The sequence below is a fragment of the Marmota flaviventris genome, chromosome 7 (genome assembly GCF_047511675.1).
Source record: "Marmota flaviventris isolate mMarFla1 chromosome 7, mMarFla1.hap1, whole genome shotgun sequence".
Classification (NCBI taxonomy): domain Eukaryota; kingdom Metazoa; phylum Chordata; class Mammalia; order Rodentia; family Sciuridae; genus Marmota; species Marmota flaviventris.
Window position 1 is genome coordinate 53,515,012 of NC_092504.1, and position 12,854 is coordinate 53,527,865.

Consider the following 12,854-nt stretch of genomic DNA (forward strand, 5'->3'; position numbering starts at 1 on the left):
TTTTTGAAGAACTATTCATTTCCATTTTCAATCTGTTTCTTCACTAGTGATCCTATTTATGCATGGAATATGCTCTGCATTCCAATAATTCATTTATATATCTCATTTATTTTCCAATATTACAAAAAATAAAATTCAGACTGTACCAGTTTTTTATTTTTCATGGTACTGGGGATTGAACCCAAGGGCACTGTAAAATTGAGCTGCATCCCCAAACCCATGATTTTGTTTGTTTTTTTTTTTAATTTGGAGACAGGATCATGCTAAATTGCCCAGGCTGGTTTTTTTTTAAATTTTTTTTTATTATTAGTTGTTCAAAACATTACAAAGCTCTTGACATATCATATTTCATACATTTGATTCAAGCGGATTGTGAACTCCCATTTTTACCCCGTATACAGATTGCAGAATCACATCGGTTACACATCCACGTTTTTACGTATTGCCATACTAGTGTATGTTGTATTCTGCTGCCCTTCCTATCCTCTACTATCCCCCTCCCCTCCCCTCCCCTCCCCTCCCATCTTCTCTCTCTACCCCATCTACTGTAATTCATTTCTCTCTCGTTTTTTTTCCCCCTTTCCCCTCACTTCCTCTTATATGTAATTTTGTATAACAATGAGGGTCTCCTTCCATTTCCATGCAATTTTCCTTCTCTCTCTCTTTCCCTCCCCCACCCCATGCTGTTTTTGAACTTGTGATCCTTCTGCTTTGGTCTCCCGAGCCACTAGGATTACACAGTGTTACACCATGCCTGGTACAATTATTATTTCTTAATCACACATACAGATATATTAAATTTGGTCACATAATTGATTCTGTATAATATGTTTTAATATGGAAATTATTGTATTTGTCATGGTAAAACTTGCTAGCTGCTATGAACAATTATTCCCAAACTTCAGTGACTTAAAACAAAGTCACAGACCAAAGTTGTTCTGGCAGCTGTGTTCTGAAGCTTCCAAATGTTGACTTGGTGAATTTCTACTGTCTTGAAATCCTTTGATTGTAGCCTTAGGACAGTAGAGAGAGTCCAGTTCTTCAAATGACAAAAAATTATTTATGCTGACATTTTATTTCTCCGTCATATAGCTGCAATCTGTTTGATCTAATTGAGAAGCTTTGAACTACAGCATTCCTATATGCTCAAGAAGTGGAAATAAGTGGTACATGTATACAATGGAATATTACTCAGCCATAAAGAAGAATGAAATTATGGCATTTACCAGTAAATGGATGGAATTGGAGGATATCTTGCAAAGTAAAATAAGCCAATCCCAAAAAAACAAAGGCCAAATATTCTCTCCAATATGCAGATGCTGATTCACGATAGGCAGGTGATGGGGTGGAAATTTACTGGATTGGACAGGGAGTGATGTGGGGAAGAGAGAGGCTGGGAATGGGAAAGGCAGTAGAATGAATCAGATGTGACTTTCCTATGTTCATGTATGAATACACCAGCAGTGTAATTCCACATCATGTACAACCACAAGAATGGGAAGTTGTACTCCACGTATGCACAATATGTCAAAATACATTCTACTGCATAATTAAAAAGAACAAATAAAAAAACAAATTTGCCTTGGTAAGAAAAAAAATCAACTATGTAGAAGGCAAGGTTAAATAATTTTCTCCTCTATCAATGGAACATAGACTTCTGCTAATTACTTGGTGCTAAATTTCTACATTAGTAGGAGTAGTTTTACTTCCCCTGTGATGTTTGCCACTTTAGTGAGATCACAAAAGAAAAAAGAGAATAAATATCACTAGAGAGGGTATTTTATAGAATGAACTAATTAAATATTAACTCCACTTGTGGGGGTTTGGGACACAAACAAGTGCAAGATTAACTAATAATAGTGGGATTACAATTAAACTTAACTGTTATGAAAAATTTTATAATTCATGATCAATGTTTATTGTGAGTTGTATAAACATTGCTTCTTGAATCAGTATATTAAATAGATTTGATTAGTGAAAAAAAAGAGAAGCAGAAATAAGATTGGTGAGCATCTAGGTAGTCTCTGCCACAGTCGTCTTTTTTGGCCACTCATTATCCCTTTTATTCATACTCCCACACATAGGCCACATTTACCCCTATCACTAACACCAAACCCCAATCACTGACTACATTAGCTCCAAATCCAGTCTCTCCAATTGTTATATGGTCCTTTCCATTTGATTAAGATGTGATGCCTCAGGTTCTGCAGACCCAAGAAATAAAAAGACAAGTAAGTGAATTGTTCCCAAACACATATCTCATTATAATGATGGACCTGGGATAAGATAATCACAATCAATACTTTCATTGGAAAACTGTTTGGGGACAACTTTGAAATCCTGCTGGGATGGCCTTGGGAACAGAAGAAATTTCTTGATTACATCCTGATTGTGTTTTTTGAGTTGAACTCTTTTGTTCAATATTCTAACCTGGAAGGTTCCCACTCACCCGTTATTCTCCTTGTCCACATCTGGTGTGGACACTGGGGAACATGCCCCTTTTAATGGCTCTATATATCTAAAAGCCTGCTGCCAGCTTGAAGATTGGGCACATGCAGGTTGTTTTAAATCTTAATATTCTTAGTGTTTTGTTGCAGCTTCATAGTTCTCTTTTCCAAAATAATTTCTTCAAAAATTTGGCAATTTTCAATCTATAGTCATGCACTGCATAAGGACATTTTAATCAGTGACAGACTGCATATGATGGTTGTCCTAAAAGATTTTAATGGAACTGGCAGAAATCCTACCACCTAGTGGCATTGTAACTATTATAACATCATAGTACAATGCATTACTTACATGTCTGTGTTGTTGCTGGTGTAAAAAAACCTCCTACATTGTGGTTGTATAAAAGTACAACATATACAGTTATACACAATATGTAATATTTGATAATTAAAATAAACAACTATTGTTTCTAGTTTACATATTTACTATATTATACTTTAGTGTACTCCTTCAACTTACATAAAAAATTTACTATGAGACAGCATGCTGTGATACCCTGGCAGCAACCTCAGCTTGTGTCTCTTGCTAATAAAATAATGAACCATCCATGTTGAGTGATTGACCTTATACCATCTAAGTTTGTGTACACACCCTCTGTGATGTTCACACAAAGATGAAATTTCCAAATGATGCATTTCTCAGAACATATTCCTGTTGTTAATCAATGTGCAGTTCTATTTATTTCCAATCAGATTCATGTGCCTGTAACTCCACATATAGTTTTTTTCCCCCACTTGAAATGATTCCAATGAGATTTGTGTTGCTTCTTCACTCCATGGTTCCTCATTATGTTGTTGTTGTTGTTAAGGGGATTGAACCCAGGGGTGCTTAACAACGAGCCACATCCCCAGCCCTTTTTTATATTTTAAAAAGAGAAAGGGTCTCACTAAGTTGTTTAGGGTCTTGCTAAGTTTCTGAGGCAGGCTTTGAACTTGTGATCCTCCTACCTCAGCCTCTCGAGCTGCTGTAATTATAGGCATGCGCCACCATGCCTGGATCATGGTTCCTTTTTTTACTTAATGGTTGTTATCTTGGGTCTTTCAGTAAAAAATGATATATAGAGAACATACCATAAACATCTTTTCTGTGAGTACCTTTATTTAATCATTAAGTTGTAGTGGGCTTTTAAAAAATATATTAAATTAAATTGTTATCAATACATAATATAGTTTTTTGGACTTTTTCCTTATTGAAGACTGCACCTGGTCACCCTAACACTAAGCTCCATCCCCAGAATTTTTGTTTATTTTTCATTTTGAGACAGGGTCTCACTAAGTTGCCCAGGCTGGCCTCCAATATGTGATCCTCCTGTCTCAGTCTCTTAAGATCCAGGAGTGCACCACAGTGCCCAGCTTGATACATAATATTTGTACATATTTATAAGATATAATAAGATGTTTTGATTCATGCACATTGGGTGATATGAACTCAGGTAATTAGCATATTCATCACCTTAAACTTTTATAATTTCTTTATGAAAAATACATTCAAAAATCCTCTTTTAAAAATATTCTGGGCTATATAATACAAGATTGTTAATTATATTCACCCTGCTGTGCCATAGAATACAAGAACCTATTTCCCCTAACTGTAACCTTTTTTTTTTTTTTTTTTGGTACTGGGGACTGAACTCAGGGGCGCTTTACTGCTAAGCCACATCCCCAGCCCTTTTTAAATATTTTATTTAGAGACAGGGTCTTGCTGAATTGCTTAGGACTTCACTAAATTGCTCTGAACTCACCATCCTCCTGCCTCAGCCTCCTGAGCCACTGGGATTACAGGCGTGTACCACCTGCCCCATATCTATACCTTTTGATCAACTTTTCCCCATCCTTTCCCAGTCTCTAGCAATCACTCTTCTACTGTAAACTTCAATGAGATCAACGTTTTTAGATTTCTCATAAATAAGATCATGCAGTATGGGCCTTTCTGTGCCTGATTTATTTCACTTAACACAATGCCCTCCAGGTCCATCATGTTGTCACTAAGACAGGATTTCATACTCTTCTGTGAATGAATAGTATTCTATTGAAAAACACTATGGAGGTTCCTGCCTCTACAAAGCTGTCTATGAAAACATTTTATAAATTATAAAGATCTCAAAATTGAGATTATTGCTATGATTGTAATAATGCAATATCAAGAAAATAAGATTAAGTTCTTCAGATATGCTGTTTGTATTCAGATTCTACTTTGTATTTTTAATTTATAGACTAAGAACACAAAATTAAATTAATTGCTTTCCATTTCATTTCACACTATCAGCACCCTTGCAATAGATGCTGCTTTCTTTATCCTTCCTTCCAACCTACTGGAGATTGAACCCAGGGGTGCTCTACCACTGAGCTCTAGCTCTAGCTCAGCCCTTCATATTTTTTACTCTGAGTCAGTGTCTCAGTAAGTTTCTCAGGCTGACCTTGAACTTTTGGTCTTTTTGCTTCAGTCTCCCAAGTCTCTGGGATTCAAAGTATGTGCCACTTAGCCCAGCTCTAACATTTGTGTATTCATGTCTTTGCAGTCTATCATTTCTATGTTTATTTAGACCACATATACAAAAATGTATAGTCTTGATGTGCTACCTAGGGAGGGGTCTATATGGTATTGTTGTTGTTGTTGTTTTTCCCCTTTGATACTAGGGATTGAACTCAGGGGCACTCAACCACTGAGCCACATCCCCAGCCCTATTTTTTTGTATTTTATTTAGAGACAGGGTCTTGTTAAGTTGCTTAGGGTCTCACTAAGTTGCTGAGGCTGGCTTTGAACTCACAATCCTCCTACGTAAGTCTCACAAGCCACTGGGCTTACAGGCCTACACCACTGCTCCAGCTGTTGTTGTTCTTGATTCCTATCATAAATTAAAGGCAAAGTGTCACAATGTCCAGAGCCCTTGATGTCCTGCAAATGAAGGAAGAGGATGTCCTCAAATTTCTGCACCAGGAACCCACTTAAGTGGCAGCAACCCTGATTTGCAGATGGAACAATGTATCTACAAAAGGGAAGGAGATGGCATCTACATCAAAGATCTAAAGAGGACCTGGGAGAAGCTTCTGGTGCCAGTGTTGCCAGTGAAAATTCTGCTGATATCAGTGTCATGTCCTCCAGAAACACTGACCAACAGGCTGTGATGAAGTTTGCTGCTGCCACAGAGGCACTCCTATCTCTGGATGCTTCAGTCTTGAAACCTTCACTAAGCAGATCCAGGCAGCCTCCTGGGAGCCATGTCTTCTGACCACCAGCCTCTCACAGAAGTGGCTTTTGTAAACCTGCCTACGACTGCTCTGGGTAACACAGATTCTCCTTTGTGCTATGAGGACATTGCCATTCCATGCAACAACAAAATAGTTCACTCTGTGGGTCTGATGTGGTGGATGCTGGCCTAAGAAGTTCTGTGCATGCCTGGCATCATTTCCCGCAAATACCCGTGGTTGACTATGCCTGATCTCTACTTTCACAGAGATTCTGAAAGATCGAACAGGAAAAGCAGGCAGCCACTAAAAAAGCTGTGACCAAGGAGGGATTTCTGGGTATATGAAATGTTCTAGCTCCAGTGTTCACTGATACTCAATCTGAAGTCAGAGACAGCTCTAAAGGCATTCAAGGTGCCCTCTGTGCCTAACCAGCAGTTCCCTACTGAAACCTGGAGTAACTAGTCAAGCACCGAAGATTGGTCTGCAGCTCCCACTGCTCAAGCCACTGAGCCGGTAGGAACAACCACAGAATGGTCTTGGGCTGTTTTTCTGGAAACACTTAAGCAAAATGGCAATAAAGTTACAGAAATAAGCACCAGTTTCTGAAAAAAAAAAAAAAAAACTGTAGAGTTGTGGGCCAGGGTTATAGCTTAGTGATAGAGTGCTTACCTGGCTCTTGTGAAGTACTGGGTTTGATCCTCAGCACAACATAAAAATAAATAAGTAAAAATAAAGGTATTGTGTCCATCTACAACTGAAAATATTTTTTTAAAAGTAAAGTTGTATTCTATGTGTGTACATTTTATCACACTGATAGGTATTCTTTTATACATCTCATATCATTATCATGATATTTTAAGAGTCATCCAGATATACATTAATCTGGAAAATTATTTCTGCATATAACTTTTGTGTCTATCTCTCATTTTATTCCCCTCCTCTTCTGATGAACATGTAGCCTTTCAGACACTGCTGTGAAAATACTCTTACAAAAATGCACAAGAAATCAAATTGCTACATCATATACAAAGTATAGGTATAGTTAATTTATCAAGTTTTCCAGGTTGTTCCCTAGAATTGTTGCACTAGCTTATTTTCCCTTAAGTTATACAGGTTTCTTATGTCTTAACTTCCTTACTCCTACTTAATATGATTAAGCTTTCTAATTGTTGTTTAAATTTTCATTAATACTCTAATAGCAAAAGTGTGTAACTCTTCATTTGCATAGCAGCTGTTTGTGTGTTCCTGTTTTTAATTTCAGCAATAGAATAAAAACTTCATGGCACCTTCTTTCCTTTTCCTGATCAGTTTTATCAGAAATTTAATCAATCTTTTAAAAGAAAAATCATAGAACCTAATTATAATAATGTATTATTTTACATAGAGTTTATTTATATCACATTTTAACAAAATAGTTGTGAGGTTTTATAATATGTCCTATAAAATCAATTTTTTAAAATACTGGGTCCAACATCTAAGAGTAAGAATATTTTTTAGTGGCTTGCTTCAATTAGCTTGTCTTGCCACTAGATGGAGAATGACGACAATTTGTGGGTTTGTGGCTAACCTAGTCTTTCAAAACACCTGTTCAAGTACAATATGTATGTTAAGGATTTTTGTCTTAATCTGGTAAAAGGTATTCTAGTTTCAAAAGTGATTTTAGAACAAGTTCCTTTTTTTCTAAATCACTAAATAGTAGTGAAACAAGGCTTTTCTTATGTATCTCTTCTAAATCTCCCTATACTTTTTTGGGAAGAAAATGCAAGATGATTAACCCCAGAAATTATCATCGTCATCTCACCATTTCTGACAGGGTGCTGTATATTGTACCTGCTAGAAGAAATGGATCTTGGAGGTGTTATACGTACAGTGTGAAGTTTTCCAGAGAGTTCATCTGGTCTCATTAAATCAGGGAAGAATAGTTATTCCATGGTAGCTCTGAATGTTTAGACCTTTTGGACTTCCCGGAGTCATAGAGCTCTTCCTTACAGAACTTCCTTCTTCCTACGGTCTTTCTATGAATATCTAGACATTTATAGCCTGGGTCTCACCACAAGTAAATCCAAATGCATAAAATTATACTGATAGATATTCAAATACTTATTTGCAAGTCTACAATTTCCATATAAATCCAACTGACTGTATCATAATTGAGTTATATAATCTTGCTTTTAAATTAAGACCTACAGAATTCAACCAAGTTTAATTATGGAGTCCATAAAGAGAAAAAAACTTCCTTGATATGTACATGAAAGAGCTAAAGAGGATTGTTACAGGGCTACAAACACCGGTGTCACTAGATCTTAGAGTTATCTTTTTCACTAGTAACAATTACACATGACCCAACAAAACAACCATGTTAATTTCCCACCCTATGAGATTATTTATAAATGTATTTGTTATGGTTTGAATGTGAGGTGTCCCCCAAAAGCTGAAGTGTGAGACAACACAATAAGGTTTAGAGGAGAAGTGACTGGGTTATTAGAGACTTATCCCAATCAGTGAATTAATATCCTGATGGGATTAACTGAGTGGCAATTGAAGGCTGGTAGGGTGTGGCTGAGGACACAAGTCACTGTGGGCTTGCCTTTGGGGTATATATTTTCTATCTGGACAGTGGAGTCTCTCTCTACTGCTTTTCTCTACCACTGCTCTTCTGCTATAACATTCTGTGTCACCTTGCACCCTGAGGAATGGAGCTGGTCTTCTATGGACTGAGACCTCTGAAACTGTGAGCCCTCAAATAAACTTTCCTCCTCTACAATTGTTCTGGTCAGGACTTTTATTCACAGCAGTGAAAAAGCTGACTAGAACAGTATTGCTGAGAAATATTAGGAAAAACAGTAGGCTAAAGACTTAATTATAATTCACCTGTTGTGAGAATTACAATGTTCAAACTTACTAGCAAAAGAAACTCAAAGTTTTTAAATAACGCATCAGTTTATAGTTTAAAAGTACTAACAAATATATTAATCATGACTGACCATATGGAACAAGATTGACTGGGAGGAGCATAAAATCATATTACGTTTTCAAGAGAAAAATTATGCAATCATCAAAAACTTGAAAAGTATTCATATTATTTGACTAAGGAATTTATAATACAATAAATACCTAAATACATATTTAGGGTAGAGAAAAAATGTGCAAGGAACCTAAAAATCTAAAATTCAAAAATGTCTAAATAAATTGTAATACATTATGCTGTTTTAATTACAATCGACTTATTGTTTCTGTGTCTTGGATGTTGGAGAGTAAAAAATTACATTTCCCAGGTGCCTTCACAGGGTTGCAGACAGTTTGGGTTTCCACTAATCAGACACAGGGGATCTGTGTTCATGGGACCTTCAACAGTGAACCTTTTCAGCGCAGCAAAGTCAAGGTGGCAATCTGCTGCTTTGTTCAGCTTGCCACTGTCTTTCAAGTTTGATGGTTTCCTGTGGCAGTGATGACTCAGGATCAAAAAACTGGCAGTGTGATTCTGGCTGTGGAAATTCTTCCCAAAAGCTCACTTAAGTACAATTCATAGAATTTGTAAGACATCTAATACCCAGTAATAGATTCCTGTTTATGTCTCCTCTAGGGTGGTGTGCAAAAGAACCATATCCAATAGAGTATCTATATGATAGAATATGGCACATACATTTGAAAATCACACTATCAAATAACACTCAATGGTACAGGAGTAAATTCTGCAACTTTTTACAGACTCAGATTTATTTACGGACTTAAAATTTGTCAATCACTATTTTCTTAAAGGACCTCTGCATCTTTTAGAGCAAACAAACACATGTGAGTAGATCATTAATCTGAGTCATCTGCTTGCTGTCCTTATACTTTACAAAAGAGAAAAGGAAGAGTAGAGGTTTCTTTCCCCTCTGCTCCAAAATACACCACTTTCCTTAGCAGGTAGAAGCAGCACAATTGATTGATTTCAGTTGCAAATGATTTCAGTTTTCCATTACCCAAAACTGCCACTTTTCATTTGAAAACACTTTTGTAAGCCAGAGAATATTTCAGTATTTTCTTCGTGTATTTGTGGAACCTTTGATGTAAAGAATATGGAATGTGTATCAAAGGTAAGGTCAGTCATTCAGAGGAAGGATTGGAAAACATTTTCTAAAATTTTTTTTTTATTTTTCTTCAATATTTTGGAATATTACATAAGTGTGTTTTGTGCTCAGGAGAAGTGGAAATGCTAATCTGAAGTCCTGTTTAGTCCTCTCAGGAAACCACCTTTACTTGAGTCCTTTGAAGTGTCTGGGGGGCAGTTTGGTATGGAAACTAAGGGAGGATTTGAGATCAAATAGTTCTGGGTTCTTGACTGAAAACTTTCATTTTTAAAGATGAAGACTTCTTTAAAAATGGGAATTATAATTGTACTTTCTCCTGGGTGATTATGAAGATGCAGTAGAAATAATACATTTAAATTCTGGTATATAAAAGTATAAGACCCTAGCTGTATGTAAGTGGTGAAGAAATTGAACCTCCTTCTAATTCTGACTTTCCTTCTATATTCCTTATCTCTGTTAATGACATCTTTTAGATTCTTGATGAGAGCAGAAATTATTTCCTTTCTCTGAACTAGATAAACTTGGTTCTTTTAAAATAAGCAATGAGGAGAAAATTTCAGAACAGCATTAATAGTAGTACTTACTATTCAGGAATTCAATAAGTAGACCTATGGAAATTAAAAATGAAATGATTATTAATGATATAATTAATTATTAATTATATAATAAAATTTTAATGAAATAAAAAATAAAATAAAATATTAATGATAAAATAAAAATTTTGGCCTCAAAGAAGATAATTTAGCATTTAGAATGCTTCTTCCTTTTGAAGCAGCTCGTCATGTTTCAAGAATCTGATCACTTTTTATCCCCCCCATTTTCGATCTAAAAATGGGACAGTTTCAGGAGGCTGAGGCAGAAGGATCACAAGTTTGCGGCCAGCCTCAGCAAAATAGTGAAGTCCTGTCTTGAAATATAAAATAAAAGGGATTGGGATTGAAGCTCAGTGGTAAAGTGCCTCTATATCTGATCTCCAATACAATAATAATAATAATAAAAAATAATAATAAATGGAGCTATATTATAATGCTAAGTATAAAAATAATAATTAGTATTATTACAGCTATCATTTTTTGAGAACTTACTGCTCTGTCTTGATAACACATATGCTTTATTTGCTAAATCTGCATAGTAATCCTAAGGAAGAGGCTCTGATTCCCACGTAGCCTTACAGATGAGGACACAGGTAAAAAGAGGTTAACTCATTGATTCAGCCAACTAAACAGCTTTTAAGTGGCAGAGTCTGTCTTTGAACAGAAAGCCTAATTTCAAAGTTCTTAAGGAGAGAAAAATCTTTCAGAGTTGAGCTGTCCACAAACCTAATAACAAGTTGTTCTAATAATTTTACAGAGATTGATAGAAGTATCACTCAAAATGCAAATCCAATTAAGTTATTCCCTTGAATCATTTAAGATGCTTGTTAAAATGACTGATTCCCAGACCCAGAACATCTGAATCCGATCTCCAGGAATGGGCATTTTCAAAACAGTTTTTTCATGAATCTTTAAACATTATAGTTTGAGAACTTTTGATCAAGAGGATCAATTATAAACTAACTTATTTTGGCATAAAAACAACAAGGCCTTGCTCAGTGCCTGCCATGTAATAAATGTTCAACAAATGCTCCTAGTGGGGGAAAAATGAGGGGGCAGGAAGGGAAGGAAGTGAAGATGGTTAGTTACGCTACTAAAATTGTGGATGAAATTAAGTCTTAAGAAGAAGGCAAGGATGGGGCTGGGGATGTGGCTCAAGCGGTAGTGCGCTCGCCTGGCATGCGTACGCCCCGGGTTCGTTCCTCAGCACCACATACAAACAAAGATGTTGTGTCCGCCGAAAACTAAAAAAAGTAAATATTAAAAAATTCTTTAAAAAAAAAAAAGAAGGCAAGAAGGGCAGACTAGATCTTCTACAGAAATATTAATTTCATACTTCAGTCGACTCTGTTTTTCTTTCTCCAAAAAGTTAGGTAGCCCTTGGAAAACAAAAGCAATCATTAACTAAATGTAAATGTAACTAGTCAGCTTTTAAATGCCTTTTCCTCTTTCCCTCTTTTTATTGCCTCTTTCTTCACTTGCACTGGCATGTGAACTGGTTGTTCTGGTCAAATGAGTCAGTTTAGATAGGAGTGTTAACTTGCAGGAACACACTTGCAGTGAAGTCCTTTAGAGGCATGTAGAGTCACAGGTACAAATATATGTGTGTGTGTGTGTGTGTGTGTGTGTGTGTGTTTCTCTTCTCTTCTCTTCCCTCCTCCTCCTCCTCCTCCTCCCCTTCCTCCTCCTTCTTCTTCTCTCTCTCTTTCTTTTGTCCCAGCTATCCCACTCCTTGGTTTATACCCAAAGGACTTAAAATCATCATACTATAGTGATGCAGCCACATCAATGTTTATAGAAGCTCAATTCACAATAGCTAGACTATGGAACCAACCTAGGTATTCCTCAATAGATGAATGGATAAAGAAAATGTGGTATATATACTCAATGGAATATTACTCAGCTTTAAAGAAGAGTAAAATTACGGCATTTGCCAGCAAATGGTTGGAATTGGAGAATATCATGCTAAACGAAATAATCCAATCCCATAACACCAAAGACTGAATGTTTTCTCTAATATGCAGATGCTAATTCACAATAAGGCCAGGGGCACTAGGGTAGAGGGAAGTGATGGGAAGGAAAGGGATGGGATGTGGGGATAGGAAAGATAGTAGAATAAAACAGACATTATTACTCTATGTATATATGTGACTGCATGACCAATATGATTCTGCAATAAGTACACTCAGAAAAATGAGAAATTATATCCCATATATGTATGATATATCAAAGTATATAAATGCATTCTACTGTCACGTATAACTAATTAAAATGAAGAAAAAAGGAAAGATATGCATACATAATACTGTACTCCTTAAACATATGCAATAAAAGGAAAGCTATGACACAACAGAATAAAAAAAGTTGTGCTGTAATTATATACAATGAATTAAAATGCATTCTGTTGTCATATATACATAATTAGAATAAATAAATAAATAAAACCAAACCAAACAAAAATGACCACCTATGAAGTTATCAAATTAATCAGA

At 36.0% G+C, this 12,854-nt stretch overlaps 1 pseudogene; it reads left to right on the top strand.

Moving 5' to 3' along the window:
* The first annotated feature begins 5,382 nt into the window (after window positions 1–5,382).
* On the top strand, window positions 5,383–6,302 carry LOC114102092 (small ribosomal subunit protein uS2-like; annotated as a pseudogene).
* The last annotated feature ends 6,552 nt before the right edge of the window (window positions 6,303–12,854 follow it).